The 23399-nt window shown below is 38.5% G+C and overlaps 1 protein-coding gene across 2 annotated transcripts in view; it reads left to right on the forward strand.

Annotated features, from left to right (window-relative positions):
* LOC106085031 (uncharacterized) overlaps positions 1–23399 on the forward strand; it is an 81363-nt gene that overhangs the window by 12076 nt on the left and 45888 nt on the right. Inside the window, exon 2 of one of the 2 annotated variants that reach the window (XM_013249031.2) lies at positions 19169–19347. The exons of the other annotated variant lie outside the window; for it this stretch is intronic. The gene's annotated coding sequence lies outside the window, so the exon portion shown is untranslated. The remainder of the gene's footprint in view (positions 1–19168; positions 19348–23399) is intronic. 2 annotated transcript variants of the gene reach the window in all.

A 23399-nucleotide genomic window follows, 5' to 3' on the forward strand; every position in this document is an offset into this window, starting at 1 on the left:
TCGAGAGATCAGTCTATATGACAGCTATATCCAAATCTGAACCGATCTGGGCCAAGTTGGAGAAAGATATCAAAGGGCCTATCACAAATCACTGTCCCAAATTTTGGCGACATCGGACAATAAGTGCGCTTTTTATGGGCCCAAGATCTTAAATCTCGAGATCGGTCCATATGGCAGCTATATCCAAATCTGAACCGATATGGGCCAGATTGAAGAGGGCTGACGAGGGGCCTAGCACAACCCACAGTCCCAAATTTCGGCGAAATCGGACAATAAATGTGGCTTTTAGGGGGCCGAGACTTTAAGTCGAGAGATCAGTCTATATGGCAGCTATATCCAAATCTGAACCGATCTGGGCCATGTTGGAGAAAGATATCAAAGGGCCTAACACAAATCACTGTCCCAAATTTTGGCGACATTCGACAATAAGTGCGCTTTTTATGGGCCCAAGACCCTAAATCAAGAGATCGATCTATATGGCAGCTACATCCAAATCTGAACCGATCTGGGTCAAGTTGAAGAAAAATGTCAAAGGGCCTAACGCAACTCATTGTGGGCTCAATATCTTAAATCGCGAGATCGGTCCATTTAGCTATATCCAAATCTGAACCGATATGGGCCAAATTGAAGAGGGCTGACGAGGGGCCTTACACAACCCACAGTCCCAAATTTCGACGAAATCGAACAATAAATGTGCCCAAATCTGAACCGATCTGGGCCATGTTGGAGAAAGATATCAAAGGGCCTAACACAAATCACTGTTCCAAATTTCGGCGACATTGGACAATAAATGCACTTTTTATGGGCCCAAGACCCTAAATCAAGAGATCGATCTATATGGCAGCTACATCCAAATCTGAACCGATCTGGGTCAAGTTGAAGAAAAATGTCAAAGGGCCTAACGCAACTCATTGTGGGCTCAATATCTTAAATCGCGAGATCGGTCTGCATGGTTTGGACCTATCTGTGCCAAATTAAAGAAGGATGTCGAAGGGCTCACTATACCAAATTTCAGCAAAATCGGATAATAAATGTGGCTTTTATGGGCCTAAGACCCTAAATCGGCGGATCGGTCTATATAGGGGGGGTTATATCAAGATATAGTCCGATATAGCCCACCTTCGAACTTAACCTGCCAAGTTTCAGCTCTATATCTCTTTTTTAAAAGACTGTAGCGTGATTTCAACAGACAGATGAACGGACATGTCTAGATCGTCTTAGATTTTTACGCTGATCAAAAATATATATGCTTTATAGGGTCGGAAATGGATAACTCGATGTATTGCAAACGGAATGACAAAATCAATATACCCCCATCCTTCGGTGGTGGGTATAAAAAGCAGCGCGGTCCGAACAAAGACAATAAAACTAACCACCAACACACCCCAAAGCTGTGCATGCTCATGTGTGCCATCGTTGGTAAAATGGTTTTTGTGTTGTTTTGCTTTTGAATAATATTGTTGTTGTTATATGTTAGATTGTAAAGAGTGCCTCTCAGCAATAAAATTGTACTTTGGGTCGTTGAGATTCAAATTAAATTGTGCAGGAAAATTAACAAATTTTGTCGTCGGTTTTGCGACAAAAGTTGTTGTTATAGCCACCACCGAAGGGTGGGTGTATATTCGTTTTGTCATTCCGTTTGCAACACATCGAAATATCCATTTTCGATCCATAAAAAAAATATATATATTCTTGATCAGCGTAAAAATCTAAGACGATCTAGACATGTCCGTCCATCTATCTGTTGAAATCACCGTGGCTTTGCGCAGTTTTTTTTTTTTTGTCCATAAGCTGGTTAAGTTTGAAGATGGGCTATATCGGACTATATCTTGATATAGCCCCATACAGATCGATCCGCTGGTTTAGGGACTTTGGCGCTTTTACTTGTTTTATACTTATTTACATTTCAAATGTTATGATTCACACAGTTTGTTTCTTAACGAAGCCGGGAATCAAAAGGTAATCAGCACAGTTTATTAGCACATTAATTCGCTGATTATCAAATTGAAAATTCCAAATGCGTCATTAAATGGCTTATATGATATGCATATATTCCAAATTATTAATTTTAAAACGAGATCTTAATTTATTAGGGAAAACAAAACAGTCTCAGACATTATTAGAAATTTCACAGCCAAAAAACCAATTCCCAAAAATATGAATCATTTAAAAAATTATCTATTGCATGTTTTTGGACACTTGGCACTATAATTAAGCAGACCATAAATTGAAAAAAAAAAAAAAAAACTTAACAAAAACTAATTAATATATATTAAAAGAGTTTAAAATAAATAATTTTACTTAAACTTCACAACAGCTACAAACAATTATAATTTAATACACATGTTCCGGTTGTATAAATTAATAACTAATGCTATTCCCATCCTATTTATATTCCCTCTAAAATACAAGTAAATGTCAAATGAAATCTCATTATCAACGATATTTCTACGGCAACAACGTAAGAAACGACGGCGACAAAAAAAACAAATCCCATAATTCTTATTCACACTTTACGAACAATAAAGATTGACATAAACACCAGCATTCGGTGTTTATGACAATTTAATTTGGGACTTTTTGTGGGATGCCGCAAACAAGTTTTGGTTGAAGTCATTGTATAAAAAAATACATACTTAAACTAAGCTACGCGACATTTCTTGATGTCTTCATAACAACCTAACCTACCACAAAGTCACATGACGGGGGAGCATCAATGCCAGGTTAAAGATTTGTTTGCGAATGTTAAAATTAGAATTTTTTTGTGTTTTTTTAAATTATATTTTAAAGGCCTTGTTCAAAAAAAACCTAACTAAGCCTTAAAATAGGTATATGTGACAGTTCTATAAAGGAAATATGTAAAAAAACCTATTTCAAATCTACATCAAGTTTTGTGAATACCGGTGTTAATGTATTTAAAGCTCTGATTGATTTTATTAAGTCAAATTCATTGGGAAACAAGTAAAAAGGCGTTAAGTTCGGCCGGGCCGAACTTTGGATACCCACCACCTCGGGTATATATGTAAACCACCTTTCATCAAAATTCGGTGAAAATTGCATACCTTATGCCTCATAGCATCTATTATATATAATAATATTAATATTAATATTTCACTGATAGTTTTTTGAGTTAAACCATTCCTGTGGTGTTTTATTATCAAAACTTTTACCTCATCAGAAACCTCGTTCTGCTTACGACCCATTTTGACAAAAACTATATTTTCAATGAAATTAAATGTTTGCTGTCAAGGGCAAAGCCTCCTTTACTAAATAAAACAGAAAAGGGGGATTCCCAAATAATATTTGAATTTGACTTTGATGATAGCACATCAATGATGAATACTTTTTTTGTTCTGTTTTTGGTGTTATTATATAAAATTGCATTTTTTGCGCTAATTAAATTTATTTTTTGAATTTATTTTAAAACATATTACGAAAAATAAACTATTGCATAAAACTGCATTATTTGTTTACTTTAAATTTTCTTCAATTACCCAAAATAAGTGAATTTATTATCAATTTTGCTAATGATGAATACTTTTTTGACCGCTGTATATCAATATATGTTCCGATATGGACCAAATATTAATAAGTAAAAGTTATTGTTCAATTGTATATAAAAAAATATTGGTCTTTTTAGTAGTTATATCTAAAAATAAACCGACCTGAACTATATACGACACGGATGTCGAAAAGCATAACATAAATCAGTGTGTCAAATTTCAGTGCAATCGGATTAAAAATGCGCTTTTTGTGGGGCCAAGACTTTACATCGAGAGATCGGTCTATATGGCAGCTATATGCAAATCGTGATCGATCTAGACCAAATTGCAGAAATATGTGGAGGGGCTTAACTTAACTCTTTGTCTCAAATTTCGGCAACATCGGACAATAAATGCGCTTTTTATGGCCCCAAAACCTAAAACCGAGAGATCGGTCTATATGGCAGCTATATGCAAATCTGGACAGATCTAATCCAAATTGAGGGAGAATGTTGAAGGGCCTAACACAACTCACTGCCCAAATTTCCGCAAAATCTGATAATAAATGTAGCTTTTATGGGCCTATGACCCTAAATCGGAGGATCGGTCTATATGGTAGCTATATCCAAATCAGAACCGATCTGGGCCAAATTGGCGGAGGATATCAAAGGGCCTAAAACAACTCACTGTCTTAATTTTCAGCAAAATCGGATGATAAATGTGGCTTTTATTGGCCTATGACCCTAAATCGGAAGATCGGCCTATATGGTAGCTATATCCAAATCTGAACCGATCTGGGCCAAATTGGCGGAGGATATCAAAGGGTCTAACACAACTCATTGTCCCAAATTTCAGCAAAATCGGATAATTAATGTGGCTTTTATTGGCCTAAGACCCTAAATCGGCGGATCGGTCTATATGGGGGCTATATCCAAATCTGAACCGATCTGGGCCAAATTGGCGGAAGATGTCAAATGGCCTAACACAACTCATTGTCTCAAATTTCCGCAAAATCTGATAATAAAAGTGGCTTTTATGGCCCTAAGACCCTAAATCGGAGGATCGGTCTATATGGCAGCTATATCCAAATCTGATCCGATCTGGGCCAAATTGGCGGAGGATGTCGAAGGGCTGAACACAACTCATTGTCCCAAATTTCAGCAAAGTTGGATGATAAATGTGGCTTTTATATGCCTAAGACCCTAAATCGCCGAATAGTTCTATATGGGGGCTATACCAAGATATAGTCAGATATAGCCCATCTTCAAACTTAACCTGCTAATGGACAAAAAAAGAGTCTGTTCAGAGTTTCAGCTCAATATCTCTATTTTTGAAGACTGTAGCGTGATTTCAACAGACAGACGGACAGACGGACGGACATGGCTAGATCGTCTTAGATTTTTACACGGATCAAGAATATATATACTTTATAGGGTCGGAAATGGATATTTCGATGTGTTGCAAACGGAATGACAAAATGAATATACCCCCTTCCTACGGTGGTTGGTACAAAAAAAAGAAGCTAAAAGGCATAAAGATTGGCCGGGTCGAACTTTGGATACCCACCACCTCGTTTGTATATGTGAACCCCCTTTCGCCACAATCTGGTGAAAATTTGATAACTTATGCATCCAAATTTGGCACGGACATTGATTGTTCTCTGTTGAATTTTGTATTTCAAATTTCAACAAAATCGGAGTCGGATGGCGGGTGGCCTAAAACTACTCACTGTTTCAAATTTCAGCGAAAGTGGATAAAAAACAAGTAAAAAGGCGTTAAGTTTGGCCGGGCCGAACTTTGGATACCCACCACCTCGGGAATATATGTAAACCACCTTTCATCAAAATTCGGTGGAAATTTCATACCTTATGTCCCATGTCAGTTATATCAAAATATGTTCCGACCGATCTGAACCATATATGACACGGATGTCGAAGCCTAACATAAGTCACTGTGCCAAATTTCAGTGAAATCGGATTATAAATGCGCCTTTTATGGGGCCAAGACCTTAAATCGCGATATCGGTCTATATGGCAGCTATATTCAAATCTCGACCGATCTGGGCAAAATTTAGGAAGGACTTCGAAGAGCCTAACCAAACTCACTGTCTCAAATTTCAGCGACATCGGACAATAAATGCGTCTTTTATGGCCCCAAAAGCTAAAACGTAGATATCGGTCTATATGGCAGCTATATCCAAATCTGAACCGATCTGTGCGATATTGCAGAAGTATGTCAAGGGGTTTAACTTAACTTACTGTCCCAAATTTTGGCGACATCGGATAATATATAAGCATTTTATGGGCCCAAAACCATAAATCAAGAAATCGGTCTATATGGCAGCTATATCCAAATCTGAACCGATCTGGGCCAAATTGAAGAAAGATGTCGAAAAGCATAACACAACTCACTGTCCCAAATTTCAGCAAGATCGGATAATAAATGTGGCTTTTATGGGACTTAGACCCTAAATCGGATGATCGGTCTATATGTCAGCTATATCCAAATCTGGACCGATCTGAGCCAAATTCACGGAAAATGTCGAAGGTCCTAACACAACTCACTGTCTCAAATTTCAGCAAAATCGGATAATAAATGTGGCTTTTATGGGCCTAAGACCCTAAATTGGCATATCGGTCTATATGGCAGCTATATCCTAATCTGGACCGATCTGAGCCAAATTGACGGAGGATGTCGAAGGGCCTAACGCAACTCATTGTCCCAAATTGCAGCGAAATCGGATAATAAATCTGGCTTTTATGGGACTTAGACGCTAAATCGGATGATCGATCTATATGGCAGCTATATCCAAATCTGGACCGATCTGAGCCAAATTCACGGAGGATGTTGAAGGGTCTAACACAACTCACTGTCCCAAATTTCAGCAAAATCGGATAATAAATGTGGCTTTTATTGGCCTAAGACCCTAAATCGGCCGATCGGTCTATATGGGGGCTATATCAAGATATAGTCCGATATAGCCCATCTTCGAACCTGCTTATGGACAAAAAAAGAATCTGTGCAAAGTTTCAGCTCAATATCTCTATTTTTAAAGGCTGTAGCGTGATTTCAACAGACAGACGGACAGACGGACAGACGGATAGACGGACGGACATGTCTAGATCGTCTTAGATTTTTACGCTGATCAAGAATATATATACTTTATAGGGTCGGAAATGGATATTTCGATGTGTTGCAAACGGAATGACAAAATGAATATACCCCCATCCTTCGGTGGTGGGTATAATAAATAAGATTTTATGGGCTTCAGACCCTTTATCGGCAGATCGCTCTGTATGGAACCTATATCTAAATATTGTCCGATACAAACCATATTTGGGACGGACGACGGGAGACCCAAAAATACCCACTGTTTCAAATTTCAACGAAATCGGGTAATAAATAGAGCTTTTATGGGCTTCAGACACTTTATCGGCAGATCGGTCAGTATGGCAGCTATATCTAAGTATAGTCCGATCTGGACCATATTTAGGTCCTATGTTAGGAGACTTTAAACTACTCACTGTTTCAAATTTCAGCGAAGTCGGATAAAAAATAAAGCTTTTATGGGTTTCAGATCCTTTATCAGGAGATCGGTCTATATGGCAGCTATATCTAAATATAGTATGATCTGAACCATATTTGGATCCTATGTTAGAAGGCCTAAAACTACTCAGTGTTTCAAATTTCGAAAATCGGTCAAGAAATAAAGCTTTTATGGGCTTCAGACCCTTTTTCGGCAAATCGGTCTATATTTAAATATAGTCCGAACTGAACCATAATTGAGTCAGATGTGGGGAGGTTCAAAATAACCCATTGTTTTAAGTTTCAGCGAAATAAGGTAATAAATAAAACTTTTATGGCCTTCAGACCCCATATCGGGAGATCGGTCTATATGGCAGCTATAACTAAATATAGTCCGATCTGAACCAAACTTACGTCGGGAGGCTTAAAATAATCCACTATTTCAAATTTCAATTTCAAAGCGAAATTGGTCAATAAATAAAGCTTTTATGGGCTTCAGACCCTTTATCGGGAGATCGGTCTATATGGCAGCTATATCTAACTATATTCCGAACTGAACCATAGTTGGGCAGATGTCGGGAGACCTAAAACTACTCACTGTTTAAAATTTCAGCAAAATCGGGTAACAAATAAAGATTTTATGGGCTTCAGACCCTTCATCGGGAGATCGGTCTAGATGGCAGCTATATCTAAATATAGTCCGATCTGAGCCATACTTAAGTCAGATGATGGGAGACCTAAAACTACTCTCTGTTTAAAATTTCAACGAAATCGGGTAATAAATAAAGCTTTTATGCGCTTCAGACTTTTTATCGGGAGGTCGGTCTATATGGCAGCTACATCTAAATATATTCCGAACTGAACCATATTTTGGTCAGATGTCGAAAGACCTAAAACTACTCACTGTTTAAAATTTCAGCAAAATCGGATAAAAAATTAAGTTTTTATGGCATTAGACCCTTTATAGGAAAATCGGTCTATATAGCAGCTATATCCAAATATGGTCCGATTTGACGCGTTCAAGAACTTAACCAGCGTGCGTCAAAAGGTTGTATCTGTGCCAAATTTCAGCTTAATACCTCAATTTTTGAAGCCTGTAGAGTGATAATAACAGACGGACGGACGGACAGACATACGGACATCGTAAAATCGTCTTAGAATTTTAGGACTATCCGAAATATATATATTTTGGACGGTCGGAAATTGATATTTCGATGTGTTGCAAACGGAATGACTAAATGAATATACACCCTATCCTACGGTGGTGGGTATAATAACTCTTAGCAAAAACCAACTGCCGAATTTTTATACCCTCCACCATAGGATGGGGGTATACTAATTTCGTTATTCTGTTTGTAACTCCTCGAAATATTCGTCTAAGACCCCATAAAGTAAATAAATTCTTGATTGTCATGACATTTTAAGTCGAACTAGCCATGTCCGTCTGTCTGTCTATCGAAAGCACGCTAACTTTAGAAGAAGTAAGGCTAGCCGTTTGAAATTTTGCACAAATACTTCTTATTAGTGTAGGTCGGTTGGAGTTGTTAATGGGCTACATCGGTCCACGTTTTGATATAGCTGCCATATAAACCGATCTTGGGTCTTGACTTCTTGAGCCTCTAGAGTGCGCAATTCTTATCCGATTGGAATGAAATTTTGCGCGACTTTTTTTATTACGATATCCAACAACTGTGCCAAGTATGGTACAAATCGGTTAATAACCTGATATAGCTGCCATATAAACCGATCTTGGGTCTTGACTTCTTGAGCCTCTAGAGGGCGCAATTCTTATCCGATTGGAAAGAAATTTTGCACGACATGCTTTGTTATGATATCCAACAACTGTGCTGAATTAGGTTCAAATCGGTCAATAACCTGATATAGCTGTCATATAAACCGATCTTGAATCTTGACTTCTTGAGCCGCTAGAGGCCACAATTCTTATCCGATTTGGCTGAAGTTTTGCATGAGGTGTTTTATTGTGACTTCCAACAATTGTGCCAAGTATGGTTCAAATCGGTCAATAACCTAATATAGCTGCCATATAAACCGATCCTGGGTTTGGATTTCTTGAGCCTCTAGAGGGCGCAATTCTTATCCGATTGGAATGAAATTTTGCACGGCATGCTTTGTTATGATATCCAACAACTGTGCTCAATTAGGTTCAAATCGGTGCATAACCTGATATAGCTGTCATATAAACCGATCTGGGGTCTTGACTTCTTGAGCCTCTAGAGGGCGCAATTCCTATTCGATTTGGCTGAAATTTTGAATGGCGTATTTTATTATGACTTTCAATAACTGTGCTGTGTTCTTTTATCCTTTTTTGCCTAAGAAGAGATGCCGGGAAAACAACTCGACAAATGCGATCCATGGTGGAGGGTATATAAGATTCGGCCCGGCCGAACTTAGCACGCCTTTACTTGTTCCTTTGATATTAAGGGTTCTCTTGTACTTAAAAATGTGTGCAAATTTTTATTGTTTGTAGATGGCGTACTCTATATGAAAGCAGAAGAGAGAAAGAGAGCAAGAGTGTTTGAGAGCGAACAAAATTTTGAGAGTTTGGTAATTGGGTGCTTGGAAATTTCTGTTGGAGGTTTTTTTACCACCATCAATTTGTAGCATCGAAGATATGTTTTATGAAGCCCAGCTGTTTTACTTAAATAAAAAGCAAAAGAGATTAAAGGCTGCGCCAACTCTCCAGCAAATCTTTAGTGGCAATTTTTTACTTTACTGCAAAAGTACCTGTACACACTTAATGTATGGATGTGTATTTGTGTCCACCTTCCATGTGCCTTAGTGACACTGCAGTTATATTTCAGGAAGTCAATATGTCATGTGGCGCATAGTTTTCAACATATCCACCATACAAATGCTATGCTCTTAATTGTATGCGAATGTAGTTCACTAATGGCTAAGATAACGGATATAAATCTATTTCACTTCCTTTCCGCAGAAATACGAATAACCCAAAGCTATTAAAGAGACAATTAAATTGCTGCTAAAACTATGCTGATGCATTAAAACCTCAACTTACATAAATAATTGAATACTGGTACAAGGCACACTTATGAGTGCATAGACATTAGGAGGGGTCATGGAAAATTTCAATGAAATTTTCTCCAATAGCAAAATTTATATAGTTTTTTTTCTCACTATTGTTTCTAAGGACAGCATTTTCACAAAAGACCAAATTTCAATAATATTTTCTCTACAGCCAAAATTTTTCTGTAAATACAAAATTTCTATGAAATTTTCTCTAAAGACAAAAGTTTTATGAAAAACAAGTAAAAGCGTGCTAAGTTCGGCCGAGCCGAATCTCATATACCCTCCACCATGGATCGCATTTGTCGAGTTCCTTTGCCGGTATCTCCTTTTAGGCAAACAAAGAATAAAATAAAAGAACTGCTATGCTATTCGAGCTATATCAAGTTATGGTACAATTCAGAGACCGTAGTAGAAGTCATTGTGTAAAATTTCAACCAATATGAATTAGAAATGCGACCTTTACGGGCTCAAGAAGTCAAATGGGGAGATCAGTTTATATGGGAGCTGTATCAGTCTAAAGACCGATTCAGACCATATTTGACACGTATATTGAAGGTAATGAGAGACGCCGTTTTACAAAATTTCAGCCAAATCGACTCAAGAAGTCAAGATTCAAGTTCGGTTTCAGGCTATATCAAGTCATAGACCGATTTGAACCATACTTAGTTGTTGGAATTCATAACGAAACACGTCGTGCCGAATGTCAGCCAAATCAGATAGGAATTGCGCCCTCTAGAGGCTCAAGAAGTCAAGACCCCAGATCAGTTTATATGACAGCTATATCAGGTTATTGAACGATTTCAACTATACTCAGCACATCAACTATACTAAGCAAATCATAATAAAACAAATTATGCAAAATTTCAGCTAAACCGGATGAAAATTGTGCCCTCTAGCGGCATAAGAAGTCAAGATCCAAGATCGGTTTATATGGCAGCTATACCAAAACATAAACCGATATGGCCCATTTACAATCCCAACAGACCTACACTAATTGGAAGTATTTGTGCAAAATTTGAAGCAGCTAGCCTTAATCCTTCGAAAGTTATTCTGCTATCGACAGAGAGATGGGAGGACGGACAGACGGGCGGGCATGGCTAGATCGACATAAAATGTCACGACGATCACTAATTTATATGCTATAGTAGCTGACCCAGGCCCGCTCCGCTGCGCCTTCTTTTACTTGATATGGAACAAAAGTTTCCTTGGAATATTTATTTTCGCCAATTAAAGATCTTTTAGTGAAATACCATGCTACGAAAATAGTATATCGCTTGACTAACAGTTTAACAATATAAGTGCCTTTACCTGAATCCCATACGATCTTTTTTGGTCTACAAATTTAAGTTTGGATGTAGGGTGTACTCCATTCTTAAAATACTTCATTTCAGCCCAATATTCTCATGATGTCTGATTTAGTAGTGATTTCGGGGGAGAGGTGGTCCCCCAGATACTTGGCCCTGAAAAAATATCAGCATCGTGCTCTTCTCTCAAATACCATTCGTTTAAACCCCATATTGCCACTGGCTTAAGAGGAGTTTACAGGAAGAGGCGTCCCCCAAACACATGGCCCCAAAATAGGTTATCAAATTCGTTTTCTTATCTAAAATACCTTTCGTTTGAGCCACATATTGGCATGGTCGAAATTTTTTGGAAAAGGTTTGATGCCCTTAATACATGGTCCTACATTTGGATATCAAATTCGTATTTTACTCCCAAACACCTTTATTTGAGCCCCATATTGCGATGGTCACTCAAAAATTGCTGTTTGTGGGGTATTTTGGGAAAGGGGTAGACCCCCAGAAAATTGGTTCCGAAAATGGGTATCAATTCTTACTCCACCCCCCAATACCTTTCATTTAGGCCCACATTGTCATGGTCGGTACATATGCCCGATTTAGGGGTGTTTTGGGGAATGGGGTGGTCCCCCAAATTCTAACCCCTGAAAATATATCAGCAACGTGCTCTATTCTCATATATCGTTTATTTGAACCCCATATTGCCATTGCCCTCAGAATTGGATATCAAATTCGTTTTCTAATCTCATTTAATCTCCTTATTGCAAGAGTCAGCAAATATGTCCGGTTTGGGTATTGGCTCTAAAAACTATGAATATTTAGTTCCCCTCTCTTTAAGACCCAAATTGTCTTGGTGAGCAAATATGTCCTGTTTGGGGGTTGTTATGGTGTTGGGACGTCCGATAGACAGTTGGCTCCTCGTGCTAATATCAGATAAGTGGTCTACTCCTACATACGCCCTATATTTCCATAGTCGGCAAACATGACCGGCTTGGGGGGTGTTTTGGGGGATGGGCGGCATCTCAGTTAGTTGGCCTTGAAAATATATATCGGATTCGTGTTCTACTCTAAAATACCTCTTATTTGAGCCTCATATTGCAATAGTCAGCAAATACTTCCTATTTGGGGGGTTTTGTGGAGGTGGGGTGGCCCCATAGACACTTTTCCCAAATATTGATATCAGATTCGTTCTTTTCTCCCAAAGACCTTTCATTTGAGCCCCATATTGCTATGGTCATAAAGTTGTCCCCTTTGGGGGATGTTTTTGAGGCGAGGCGGCCCCCCAAACACTTGGTCCCATATTTGGATATCAGATTCTAATTCTACACTCAAATACCTTTTATTTAAGCCCCATATTCCCATGGTCAGTAAATAAGTCCTGTTTGGGGAAGGGGTCCAACCCCCAGAAACGTGGTCCTACATTTGCATATCAGATTCGTATTCTATTCGCAAATACCTTTCATTTGAGTCCCATATTGCCATGATCGGTAAATATGTCCGATTAAGGGGTGTTTTGGTGGTTGGGTGGTGTTGTGGGGGTGGGGTGGCCCCCTAAACACTTTTCCCGAACATTGAGATCAGATTTGTGCTTTACTCCAAAAGACCTTTCATTTGAGCCCCATGTGGCTATGGTCGTAAATGTGTCCCCTTTGGGGGAGATTTTTGGGGAGAGGCGGCCCCCAAACACTTGGTCTCATATTTGGATATCAGATTCGTATTCTACACTCAAATACCTTTTATTTAAGCCCCAAGTTCCCATGGTCAGTAAATAAGTCTTGATTGGGGGGTGTTTTGGGGAAGGGGGGGACCCCCAGAAACGTGGTCCCACATTTGGATTTTTCAGATTCGTATGGGAAAGGGGTGGACCGCCGGAAACGTGGTGCCACATTTGGATATCACATTCGTATTCTACTCGCAAATACCTTTCATTTGAGTTCCATATTGCCATGGTTGGTAAATATGTCCGATTTAGGGGTGTTTTTGGGCTTGGGGTGGTCCCCCTAGCACTTGGTCCGACAATTGGATATAAGATACGTTTTCTTATCCTAAATACCTTTCATTTGAGTCCCATATTGTCGTGATTTGTCTAAAAATATGTTTGGTGGGTTTTAGGGTGGGGCAGCCCCCTAGGTACCCCATCCGAAATTTGGGTACCAAATTTTTATTTTTAGGGTACTATATGAGAGCACACAAAATTTCGCTTAAATCGCACCACCCATATCCGAATTCTGCCGTTTTTGAAAGTTAGGGTAAGGGGGAGGGTCCGCCCCCTGCTATTTTCACCACGGGGTCATTATGCACCACCTGTGAAAATTTCAAGAAAATGGGTTCAGCCGTTTCTGAGTCTATAAGGAACACACAAACATACAAACAAACAAACCTACAAACAAACACAATTTGATTTTTATATATAAGATTATTAATGTGAAATTTTGTCAATTTACGGTTGAGCCGTCGGGTCCCAGGCTCCCACATAAGCCGATCTCTCGATTTGTCAACCTGAGCCGCTGGAAGCCGTATTTGTTGTACGATTTGGTTGAAATTGTGCACGAAGTCTTCTGTTATGACTTCCAACAGCCGCGGTGGTATGACCCAGAACGGTTCATAACCTGATATAGCTTCCACATACACCGATTTATCGATTAGCATTATTCGGCTCCTAGAAGCTTCAATTTTTGCCAGATTTGTGAGAAATTTGGTTTGTAAAATTACACGAAGGTATTCCCTTCAACTATTTTCATTCGTTAGAATTTTGTGCAGACTTCATGGTGATGTTTTTGCTAGTCTTGTTTTTAATTTAATTGAATGATTTAATGCTAACACCTCTAATCTTAAACTATGACCCACCTTAGTGTTCATATTAAATGCTTGTTAATCTGCAAAGCAAAAGCAATCGACAACCATAACAACTGACAACCATAACAATAATAATAATAACATTTAAAATTATCGTAAGATACACACAATGCTTGTGCATAAATGATTCATTTGTGTTTTAATTTGTTTAACATCAACATAAAATTGCATAATTTCCATTTCATTCCAATCCATTCCCATCCATTCGATCCAATTCAATATCGGTGTTTATTTTATTTTGTCATTTTCTGCTTTGTGTTTGTTATGTGTATTTGTTTGATTATTTGTAATTCACGTGTGTGTGTGTGTTTGTGTGTGAGTGTTTACATTCAACATTCGGGTTTACATTGAACATCAACAACACCAAGATTCATGTAGTGTTGACCTGTTTGCAGAGTTGGTCGGTCGGTCGACTTGGTTCGATGGGTTGGCGTTAATGTTTTTGTTTACATTTCTTGTTAAAACGATTATTATTATTGTTCATTGTTGTTGTTGTTGTTATAGTTATTGTTGTCTTTCATCAAATAGACATTGTTACCACGGTCAATTATCACACACTTCACCGTTGTCACACTTCAAAAATTAAATTCGCTTTATGAATTTTAACACTCACCACTCAATTCCGTCCTTCGTTCCCTCACCCGAGCGGTCTCATCCATACATCCCACCCATTTCTTGTGTCGATACATTTGGGTCAGTCATACGCTTAAAATTAATTGGTTTTACAATATTTTGGATACATCTTGACTATTAATAATAATAATGTTGTTAAAATTACATGTGAGCTATTGAGGGGATTTTTCCATGCGAGCACCACTGACCAGAGCGTAGTTTGTTAGTGTTTACCTGCATGCTTATGCCCACGTACACCTTTAAATATATGTATGTTTTTTATTTGCATTATCAACTCTAGGCATCTTGTTTTGCGATTAATAACAATTTACTTACTTCGGTGACCTTCTTTAACTGAAGTTGGGTAGAAAGCCTAAAACTTAAATGTGGGACTTCAATGAAATGTATTTAGCATTAGAAAATAAATATGGCATCTAAATTTGTGATCCGGTGTTGAAAGAATAGAAAATAATTTCGGAATAGAGCACAAATCTAGCATCCTAATCGCGCGACGAGTGTTTACGAGCAGTAGGTTGCTCAGTGAGAGCTATTGTTGATAAGGATTTAGTTAAGCAAGTGTACATAAATAATCCCCAAAACGTAGTTGATCTAGCCTTATCTTCTCATATATGTAAATCGATTTGTGTTTGTTTGTTTGCCTGATCCGTACGGCTATGCCGATTTTCTTCAAATGTTTGATAGCTTTGAGGAAATGTTCACAGATGGCGCATAATGATCCAGAGGTGAAAATGGGGTACTAAATTTGTTGATATCTGAAGAAGGGCGGACCTCCCCCCTTACACTAATTTTGCGATTTGAGCGAAATTTTTTAGGCCCTAAAAACAAGTAAAAATAGTTAAGGTCGGCTGGGCCGAATTTTGGATACCCACCACCTCTGGTATATATGTAAACCACCTTTGCCATAGTCCGGTGAAAAATGCATAATTTATGCACCCATAGCAGCTATATCGAAATATGGTCCGAACTGGACCAAATTCGACACGGATATTAGGTGGTCTAATCAGTACAAGTCATTGTTCAAATTTGTAGAACAAAATCCTTGTCTTTTTGGTAGCTATTGGGTTACCCAAAAAGTAATTGCTGATGTCGGCGTAGACAAATTTTTTCACAGCTTGTGACTCTGCGTTCATTCTTTCTTCTGTCAGTTATCAGCTGTTACTTTTAGCTTGCTTTAGAAAAAAAGTGTAAAAAAGTATATTTGATTAAATTTCATTCTAAGTTTTATTAAAAATGCACTTACTTTCTTTTAAAAAATCCCCAATTACTTTTTGGGCAACCCAATATGTCCAAAGGTAAACCGATTGAACCATATACGACACGGATGTCGAAAAGACTAATAGGACAATAAATGCATATATCGAGAGATCGGTCTACATGGCAGCTATATCCAAATCTGGACCGATCTAGGACAAATTGAAGAAGAATCTCGAAGGGCCTAACACAACTCACTGTCTCAAATTTCGGCGACATCGGACAATAAATGCGCCTTTTATGGGCCCAAAACCTTAAATCGAGAGATCGACCTATATGGCTGCTATATCCAAATCTGAACCGATTTGGGCCAAGTTGAAGAAGAATTTTGAAGGGCCTAATACAACTCACTGTCCCAAATTTCAGCAAAATCGGTTAATACATGTGGCTTTTACGGGCCCAAAACCTTAAATCGAGAGATCGGTCTACATGGCAGCTATATTCAAATCTGGACCGATCTGGGCCAAATTAAAGAAGGACGTCGAAGGGCCCAACACAACTCACTGTCCCAAATTTCAGCGACATCGGACAATAATTGGGCCTTTCATGGCCCCAAACTAAAACCGAGAGATCGGTCTATATGGCTGTTATATCCAAATCTGAACCAATTTGAGCCAATTTGACGAAGAATGTCGAAGGGCCTAACACAACTCACTGTTCCAAATTTCAGCAATATCGGATAATAAATGTGACTTTAATCGGCCTAAGACCCTAAATCGGAGGATCGGTCTATATGGCAGTTATATTCAAATCTGAACCGATTTGAGCCAATTTGACGAAGAATGTCGAAGGGCCTAAGGCAACTCACTGTCCCAAATTTCAGCAAAATCGGATAATAAATTCGGCTGTTATGGGCCTTAGACCCTAAATCGAAAGATTGGTCTGTATGGCAACTATAACCAAATCTGGACCAATGTGAGCCAAATTGACGAAAAATGTCAAAGGACCTAACACAACTCATTGTCCCAAATTTCAATCAAAATCGGATAATAAATGTTGGTTTTATGGGCTTAAGACCCTAAATTGGAGGATCGGTCTATGTGGCAGCTATATCCAAATCTAGACCGATCCAGGCCAAATTGACGAAGGATTTCGAAGGGCCTAACACAACTCATTGTCCCAAATTTCATCTAAATCGGATAATAAATGTTGGTTTTATGGGCCTAAGACCCTAAATCGGAGGATAGGTCTTTATGGCAGCTATATCCAAATCTAGACCGATCTGGGCCAAATTGACGAAGGATGTCGGTGGGTCTAACACAACTTACTGTCCCAAATTTCATCAAAATCGGATAATAAATGTGGCTTTTATGCGCCTAAGACTCAAAATCGTCGGATCCGTCTATATGACAGCTATATCCAAGTCTGAACCGATCTGGGCCAAATTAACGAAGAAAGTCAAAGGGCCTAACACAACTCACTGTCCCAAATTTCAGCAAAGTCGGATAATAAATGTGGCTTTTATGGGCCTAAGACCCTAAATCATCCGATCGGTCTTAATGGGGGCTATATCAAGATATATTCCGATATAGCCCATCTTCGAACTTACCCTGCTTATGGACAAAAAAAGAATCTGTGCAAAGTTTCAGTTCAATATGTCTATTTTTAAAGACTGTAGCGTGATTTCAACACACAGACGGACAGACAGGCGGACATGTCTAGGTCGTCTTAGATTTTTACGCTGATCAAGAATATATATATTTTATAGGGTCGGAAATGGATATTTCGATATGTTACAAACGGAATGACAAAATGAGTATACCCCCATCCTTCGGTGGTGGGTATAAAAATCAATTCGGATCATACTAGGCACTGATGTTGAAAGTCAGGTCGGAATTCAGCCAAATCGAATGAAAATTGAGTTATCTAGGAACTCCGGAATTCAGCCAAATCGGATGAAAATTAAGTTATCTAGGAACTCGGCTTAAATGGGCACTAAATCCAAATCTGTCCTCATATCGCCAAATTGCCATCCCCAAAGACCTACATCGATTAGAAACATTAGTGAAATATTTTAAACAGCTTTCAGGGTCTCAAGATGGTAAGTTGGGAGATCGGTTTATATGCGAACTAAATTAGGTTATAGACCCATTTGAACAATACTTGGCACAGTTATTGGAAGTCAAAACAAAACCTTTCATGCAAATATTCATCCAAATCGGATAACAATTGCGCACGCTAGAGGTTGAAGAAGTCAAGTTACAAGATCGGCTTATAAGACAGCTAAATTTCATCTAAACCGGATAACAATTGCGCCCTCTACAGGTTCAAGAAGTCAATTTACAAGATCGGATTATTAGACAGGTAAATTTCATCTAAACCGGATAACAATTGCGCCCTCCAAAGGTTCAAGAAGTCAAGTTACAAGATCGGCTTATAAGGCAGCTATATCAAAACATGAAACGATATGGCCCATTTGCAACCCAGCCGACTTGCACTATAGGTAATCTTGCAAAATTTCAATACACTAGCCTTACTTATTCGAAAATTAGCGTGCTTCAACAGACAAACAGACGTGGCTATATCCACTTGGAATGTCAAGAGGATCAAGAATACATATGCTTTGTTGGATCTCACATCAATATTTCGATGTGTTACAAATGGAACGGAACGATTTACTGCAATAGTGGTGGGCATAAAAAGAATTATTTTTGAAAACCCATTGTCGCTGCTTGCCATTCCAGCCGCATCTGTTGCAGTTCCATTAAGATAGAGATCTCCTCAATTCAATGACTTGGGCTCTTTGATATGGTTGCCCAAAAAGTAATTGCGGATTTTTCATATAGTTGACAAATTTTTTCACAGCTTGTGACTCTGTAATTGCATTCTTTCTTCTGTCAATTATCAGCTGTAACTTTTAGCTTGCTTTAGAAAAAAGGTGTAAAAAAAGTATATTTGATTAAAGTTCATTCTAAGTTTTATTAAAAATGCATTTATTTTCTTTTAAAAAATCCGCAATTACTTTTTGGGCAAACCAATAGTTATGAAAAAATGCATATGTTGCGACAACAGCATAAGCAAAATTCCTTCAATGCCAGTCAAAAATAAAAATTTTCCACTTTTGGCATCTTTCAGGACCTTCATATAAGGCATACAAGTCCAGGTCACCACTGCCAAATTTCATGAGTGCATGTTCTTCAACTTGTTAGGAAACAGCTTTTTGCTTTGAAAAAGATTGGTTTACTCTCAGTACCCTTAAAGGAGGCAATTATTTCGGGCTGCCAAACGTAGCACGAGTTTAAGGAAAATGATAAGTAAGTATACACAAGGGAATGTTTGTCAATTAGAGTGACCACAATGACCACATTGATCACATAAGCATCAAATAGGCAATTACACATTTCTTAAATTTTGCTTACTAATGCCGACTAGATTTTTGAGGTGTCCTGCGCTATTAAAACTTCTCCACCAATAAGACTCCTTATCATTAAGTTTAAAACTTCAATCGGATTGCACTCATCGATAGACGCGAATATTCACTTTTCTTTAATACAATGTTATCGGGAAATTAAGTTGAATCTTAAACCAATATTTCGACATGTTTGAAATGGGTTGACGAAGTTAGTATGCCTTCCATGATGGAAAATGTCAAATTCAATTACATATATCGCAAGTATCTAAAAGTCATTTTATTATTTCATTTGAGTACTTGACTTTATTATCAAAGGTGATAAAGAATTCCCAAGAAATTGCAGCAGGTCGTTTGACAAATCACTCAATTTATTTCTAATAATCAAAATAAGCCCATATGCGAATTCAAATGGAAAATTTTAACGCACCAATCAATCACCATAAATCACAAGAGCAACTGTTTCACACATCACCACACAGTAGTTCAAAGTATATTCAAATAAAAGTTGTGATATCAGAGTTGACAAGTTATATCATTGTGACGATTGTCAAGATTAGAGGAACTTATAATGATTGCAACATCTAGAAATAGTGTGAATCATTTGAAATGCAATTGGCAACGGCTTTCGTCATATAAACACTCGGGTGAAGATTTTAATACCACTTCGTTTCTCTGTACCATCTGTATCTATATACGTATCTCCTATATATTGGGTTGCCCAAAAAGTAATTGCGGATTTTTTAAAAGAAAGTAAATGCATTTTTAATAAAACTTAGAATAAACTTTAATCATATATACTTTTTTTACACTTTTTTTCTAAAGTAAGCTAAAAGTAACAGCTGATAACTGACAGAAGAAAGAATGCAATTACAGAGTCACAAGCAGTGCAAATAATTTGTTAACGCCGACTATATGAAAAATCCGCAATTACTTTTTGGGCAAACCAATATTTGGAAAAGTCATACAAAGAATATGTGTCAAATGGGAACAATGGTGGAGGGCACACAAGACTCGGCCCGGCCGAAATTAATGCGCTATAAGTTGTTTGAGTCTCTGTTCAATATTTCGAGAAGACACAAACTGAATGATGAAGTTAGTATACCCCCATGCTATGGTGGAGGGTATTAAAAACGAGTTGTAAGCTACAAGCAAGTAATCTGCCGGTATGTTGGCCCCTACCCATACAATGGCTTTCTGCAGTGCATCCATACAGGCGTATTATACCCATAGGATGGAGACAAACTAACATCGCCATTCCGTTTGTGTCTCCTGGAAATATTCAACTGAGACTCAAGCATGTTATAGCGCATTAAGTTCGGCCGGGCCGAAATATTGCTCTAATTTCCCAAAAAGTATATAAATTCGTGATCATCATGACATTTTAAGACGAAATAGTCCGTCCGTCAGACCGTCTGTAAATCTGTGTAAACCGCGCTAACTTTCGAAGGACTAAAGCGAGGCGCATGAAATTTTGCATAAATACTTCCTATTAGTGTAAGTCAATTAGGATTGTAAATGGGCCATATCGGTCCATGTTTTGATATAGCTGCCATATAAAGCGATCTTGAATCTTGACTTCTTGAGCCTCTAGAGTGCGCAATTATAATCCGATTTGGTAAACATTTTGCACGAAGTCTTTTGTCTTCACTTCCAACAACCATGGCAAGTATGGTCCAAATCGTTTCATAACTTCCCATACAAATCTCCCATACAAATCGATTAAACAATTTTATTTTGAGCCCCTATATGGCGCAATGCTTATCCGATTTAGCTGAAATTTTGCACAATGACTTACTTACTAGGTACTTGGTCTGCAACATTCAAACCAAGTATGGTCCGAATCGGTACATAGCCTAAAATGGCTCCCATGGCATTGCAATTTTTAATCCATGATCCTTTGTTTGGGCAAAGAACATGACAAATGCTATCCATGGTGGAGGGTATATCAGATTCGGCCCGGCAGTACTTAGCGCGATTTTACTTGTTATACCCACCACTGAAGGATGGGGGTATATTGATTTTCGCATACCCTTTAGAACACATTGAAATATCCATTTGCGGCCCTGTAAAATATACGTATTCTTGATCGTCGTACAATTCTACCACGATCTAGCCATGCCTGTACGTCTGTCTGTTGAAATCACGCTACAGTCTTAAAAAATAGAGATACTGAGCTGACATTTTGCACAGATTCTTTTTTGTCCATAAGCACGTTAAGTTCAAAGATGAGCTATATCGGACTATATCTTGATATAGCCCCCATATAGACCGATCCGCCGATTTAGGGTCTTAGGCCAATAAAAGCCACATTTATTACCCGATGTTGCTGAAATTCCGAACAATAAGTTCCATTTGGCACTTCGACATCCTTCTTCAATTTGGCACAAATCGGCCTAGATTTGGATATAGCTGCCTTGTAGACCGATCTACCGACGTAAGGTCTTAGGCCCATAAAAGCCACATTTCTTATTCGATTTTGTTGAAATTTGGGACAGTGAGTTGTGTTAGGCCCTTCGACATCCTTCAACAATTTGGCTCAGATCGGTCCAGATTTGAATATAGCTGCCATATAGACCGATCCGCCGATTTAGGGTCTTAGGCCCATAAAAGGCGCATTTATTGTCCGATGTCGCCGAAATTTGGGACAGTGAGTTAAGTTAAGCCCCTTGAAATACTTCTGTATTATAGCACAGATCGGGCCAGATTTGGATATGGCTACCATATAGACCGATCTCTCGATTTAAGGTTTTCAGCCCATAAAAGGCTCATTTATTGTCCGATGTCGCCGAAATTTGGGACAGTAAGTTAAGTTGAGACCCTCGACATTTTTCTGCATTATGGCCCAAATCGGTCCATATTTGAATATAGCTGCCATATAGACCGATCTCTCGATTTAAGGTATTCAGCCCAGAAAAGGCTTATTTATTGTCCGATTTCGCCGTAATTTGGGACAGTAAGTTGTGTTAGGCTTTTCGGCATTCTTCTTCAATTTGGCTCAGATCGGTCCAGATTTGGATATAGCCGCCATATAGACCGATCTCTCGATTTAAGGTTTTGGGTCCAAAAAAGACACATATGTTGTCCGATTTCGCCGAAATTTGGGATAGTGGATTATGTAAGGCTCTTCGACATTTTCCTGCAACTTAGCCCAAATCGGTGCAGATGTGGATATAGCTGTCATATAGACCGATCTCTCGATTTAAAGTCTTGACTCAAAAAAAAAGCGCATTTATAATCCGATTGCACTGAAATTTGAAACAGTAACTTATGTTAGGCTTTTCGACATCAGTGTCATATATAGTTCAGATCGGTTTATATTTGGATATGACTGCCAAAAAGACCAAGATTTTGTTTAACACAATTAAACAATGATTTGTTCTTATTAGTATTTGGTCCAAATCGGAACATATTTCGATATAGCTTCTGTGGGGCATAAGGTATGCTATGCCGGATTTTGACGAAAGGTGGTTTACATATATACTCGAGGTGGTGAGTATCCAAAGATCGGCCCGGTCGAACTTAACGCCTTGTTTCTTGTTTGAGTCTATCTTTTTTGTAGCCTTATTGAAAGATCTTGTGCCTTTTGGAACTTATAATGGCGTAGATTTCGCTGAATTCGAGTCTTCACTCGCCGAACCATTTCAGATAATGGTGCAGTTTTTTTACCATCATTATGGAGCCGTTGAGACCACCGTAGGGCAGAGGTTTGCATGTCCGCCTAGGCGTTCAGCGCGCCTAAGTTCGAATCCTGGCGGAAACATCAGAATAAAATTTTCAGCGATGGACTTTCCCTCCTCACGCTGGCGACATTTGTGAGCCCCTATGACATTTGATAAAAAATGTATGACAGCCATGTAAAAACCTCTTCCCAAAGACGTGTCGCAACACATCGTTCGGACTCGGCTATAAAAAGGAGGCACCTTATCATTGAGCTTAAACCTGAAGCTCACAGCA

This window comes from Stomoxys calcitrans, chromosome 4 (genome assembly GCF_963082655.1).
Source record: "Stomoxys calcitrans chromosome 4, idStoCalc2.1, whole genome shotgun sequence".
Lineage (NCBI taxonomy): Eukaryota > Metazoa > Arthropoda > Insecta > Diptera > Muscidae > Stomoxys > Stomoxys calcitrans.